Source organism: Gymnogyps californianus, chromosome 11 (genome assembly GCF_018139145.2).
Source record: "Gymnogyps californianus isolate 813 chromosome 11, ASM1813914v2, whole genome shotgun sequence".
Lineage (NCBI taxonomy): Eukaryota > Metazoa > Chordata > Aves > Accipitriformes > Cathartidae > Gymnogyps > Gymnogyps californianus.
The window spans coordinates 351,619-355,568 of NC_059481.1; the positions used below are offsets into that span (position 1 = coordinate 351,619).

Genomic DNA, 3,950 nt, shown 5'->3' on the forward strand with positions numbered 1-3,950 from the left:
CAGTCACCTTTCTGTTGACATGGGAGAACAATGCAGTGGATTGAGCATCTCACACTGCTTTAGGTATATAATGGGAACTGTTAGGAAGGAAGAAGGAGGAAGAACTGTTATAGTGTAAAATGTGAAATGAAGGAGGGCAGTGAGGACTGGGAAAGGTGTGATTGTAGCATACAATTGGCAATATAGGGCAGCAGCAGCTAAGGAGGGCAGAATGGACACCTTTTCTGTGGAGTGGTTATTAGAAAACAACAGTGTGCTAGGCTTGGATTATTAGGACTATTAGGTGGCACAGTAAGTGCTGAGGAATATTAGTGTGGTGGGCTAAGGGGCCAAACTCCCACCCAGCCACTCGCTCACTTCCCCCCCTCAGTGGGATAGGAGAGGGAGAAAATAGGATGAGAAAGCTCATGGGTTGAGATAAATACAGGGAGATGGCTTATCAATTAACACTGTGGGCAAAACAGGCTCAAGCTTAGGAAAATTAATTTAATTTATTGCCAATTAAAATAGATTCAGGTAGTGAGAAACAAAGATAAGCATTAAAACATCACATTTCATCCCCACTTGCCTAGGCTCAACTTCACTTCTTCACTGCAGGCTCCTCTACTCCCGACCTCAAGCAGTGCTGGGGAGCTGGGGGGGCTAGGGTCAGTACATAGCAGCTTCTCTCTGCCACTCCTTCCCTCTCACTTTTCCTCTTCTCTGGCATGGGTCCTCCATGGGCTGCAGTTCCTTCAGGAATAGCCATCTGCTCTGATGTGGATCCTCCATGGGCTGCAGGGAACACCTGCTTGGGCACCATGGAGCATCTCCTCCTCTGTCTCCGATCTTGGTGTTCCCTCTGTTCTTTCTCATTCTTTCTGTTCTTGCCTTTTCTCTCTGTCTGGCATTTTCTGCCCTTTCTGGAACAGGTTTTCACAGAGCCACCACCAGCTTGGCTGACGGGCTCAGCTGTGTCCTGCAGTGGATCCATTGTGGAGCACAGGGCAGCCCCTCCTCACAGAGGTCACCCTGCAACCCCTGCTACCAAAACCTGGACATGTATATCCGATACTGTTAGAAAGAATGGTGGCCTAAAGGGAATATAGAAGGGAATTTAGTTTAAATTAATATTTCTCATACTAATTTTACCATACCTAAGGAGATCACAGGTCAGCTTTCTAAGTTTATGACTCATACCTAGGATCTTTCTACAGCCCTTGGAAAGAAATAAACACATCCAAAGAGTGACTTGTTCATCCTGACTGAGTCACATATCTGAATGAGATAAATCACATATGGAAGAGGCGTTTGCGGCTTTCCACTGACTTCTGAGGAAGCCTGCATTCCTGGCATTGGCAATGCTTTTCTTTCTCAAGTAGCTAAACTTAGCAGAAAAGGCGGTCACCCTTGGCACCTACAGTGCTCAGGTTCCTCCTGATCCCCAGATAATTGGTGAAGGAACAGTGGCACTACTGATGGGTTTAGAATGAGGAGCTCCCTATCTCTATCCACAAGGGAGCCAAAATACTTGCCACAGATTGCATTACAAACTTTTAGTTGTCAAATTTAGGTGAGGTTTGACCCATGTTGTACTATCGTAGTGAGCAAAGATTCATGTCACTTTACTTCAGACATGCCCGAAAGTCTAATCCACACCATCTATCTTCAGATGAGATGAATGTTCTCTTCTTGGCAAAGCCCTTTTCTTTCCATGAGCTTCAAAGGTAGCCTTAGCTACTGTCATGAAAACAGACACCGACCTTTAATTTTCAGATTCCTCTCTACAGAGTCACTCTAGCGGTACGGACGTCTTTATCATCTTTGTCCCAAGGGAAGCATTGCCAGCATCCACACTGCTAAAGGTGGCTCCTAAGGAAGTGGTACCCGATCTCTGGACTTGTAGTGCAGCCTGGCTCTCATCTACACTGCCGCAGGCTCCCTCTGGCATGGGCAGGCAGAGCACAAGCATCCCATGGCACAGGAGAAGCACTGAGACATCCATGACATCTTCACAAGGTAGCCAGAAATGACCTGTGCCCTAGGAGAGACCTTACATGCTTTGAAAGCAATAGTAGGCACAGTCCAGAGAGGCATCCCCACAGCACCTAAAGGACGCTGTATCTCTACATTCAGACAGCTGAATCCTGTCATACCACATGACACTTGGCCAGGGTCCTCTTCTGTGCCCCATGTAGCCATACCCATGTCAACACATGGGGCCATTCTGTGCCCCATGTGTCTGTAGCCATAAGACACATTTTTTCTTCTCGTGGCTTTTGATTTCTAAAAGTGACTGAAAAAATATAAAAACATGACAAAGCTGTTTTGAGTTTAATCACGATTATTTTGGGGTGTGCTTAGATTTTGGTTTTACAGGGTTTTTTTGAGGAAGTCCAAAAAAACGTATTTTTTTGCCACCCAGCTCCACTTGTGACTAGGCAAATTGCTACATCGGTGACCATATACTTGCTGTGGAAATCATCTCCAATGCTTTATATTTTTATAGTCTGCCCCCCCCCCCAAAAAAAAAGCCCCACAAAGCATAGCTCTTGATATGTCATTTATATAAACCCATAAATGCCTGGACTTCTTTTCCCGGGGCTCCTCTGACTTCTTTGTTTCTTAAGGTGTAGATAAGTGGATTCACCATGGGTGTCACCACAGTGTAGAAGACAGAGAACAACTTGTTAAAAGCTGTGAGGTTGCAAGTTTTTGGTAACATGTAGACGAGGATGAGAGTTGAACAGAAAATAGTGACCGCAATGAGGTGAGAGGAGCATGTGGAAAATGCCTTTTGCCTCCCTGTAGCTGAAGGAATTCTCAGGATGGTGATGATGATTAAGCTACAGTGAAAAGAAAGGGCAGTGTAGTACATGTAGCAGACATCAAAGATGTTACAGCTTCTATCAGAAATGTGTCACTGCAGGAGCATTTTATCACAGAGGCGAAATCACAGAAGAAATGTTCAATCTCACTGCGATCACAGTACACCATTTGTGACATCAACAGTGTGATAACAAAGCTGATCATAAAACCACTTACCCAGGCCCCTGCAGCTAGTGCTGTCCAAGCTTATGATTCATTAGGGTGATGAAATGCAAAGGTTTGCATACTGCTAAGTATCAATCATAAGACATCACTGCCAGGAGATAACACTCTACCCCAACTAGAAAAGCAAACATGAAAAACTGTGTCATGCAGCTGCTGTAGAAAATACTTCTGTTGCCTGTCAGGAAGCTGGCCAGCAACTTGGGCAGGATGGTGGAGCTGTAGCATATCTCCAAGCAGGACAAGTTACTGAGGAAGAAATACATTGGGGTGTGGAGATGCTGATTAGCTACCACGAACATGAGGATGAGAATGTTCCCCAACATTGTCACCATGTAGATCACCAGGAAGAGCAGGAAGAGAGGAACCTGAAGGTCAGGTAAATCGCCAGATCCCAGGAAGATGAATTCTGTAATGTAGGTTTGGTTTTGCTTCTCTGTAGCTGACATCACGCTGAATCTTGGGGAAAGCAAATACTAAAATGTAATATAAAAATTAAAAAACTGTTTTCCATGCATGGCTGTAAAGATACAATATTCAACTTAATTCTTGGATCCAATCTCTGTGTCCTGATAACTTATTTAAAATTCCAACTCTTAAAGCATTTCAGCAATATTTTCTATGAAAAAACATATTGTCTTATCTCAGTTTCAATCACTGTTGGTATGCCTCAGGGACAAGACAGTTTTCTTCTTTTCTAAGAAGTATGGATGATCACATGCCATTTTTTGGCTCGGTGTCCTGGCTTGTTTCCCTGTCTTGTAGAGGCATACCCTAATTCTTAATTTTTGTGCTCTGGATATACATTTATGTACTTATGCTCCTTTGCAGATCACCCAGCTACGCCAACATGGGGAAAGGTGTTCAAAACTACCTACACCTAAACTATGGCATTAGCTTGCAGTCACATCAGATCAGTT

General features: G+C 44.2%; 1 pseudogene; it reads right to left on the reverse strand.

Moving 5' to 3' along the window:
• Window positions 1-2,539: 2,539 nt before the first annotated feature.
• LOC127020705 (olfactory receptor 5B21-like) lies at window positions 2,540-3,479 on the reverse strand (annotated as a pseudogene).
• Window positions 3,480-3,950: the final 471 nt, after the last annotated feature.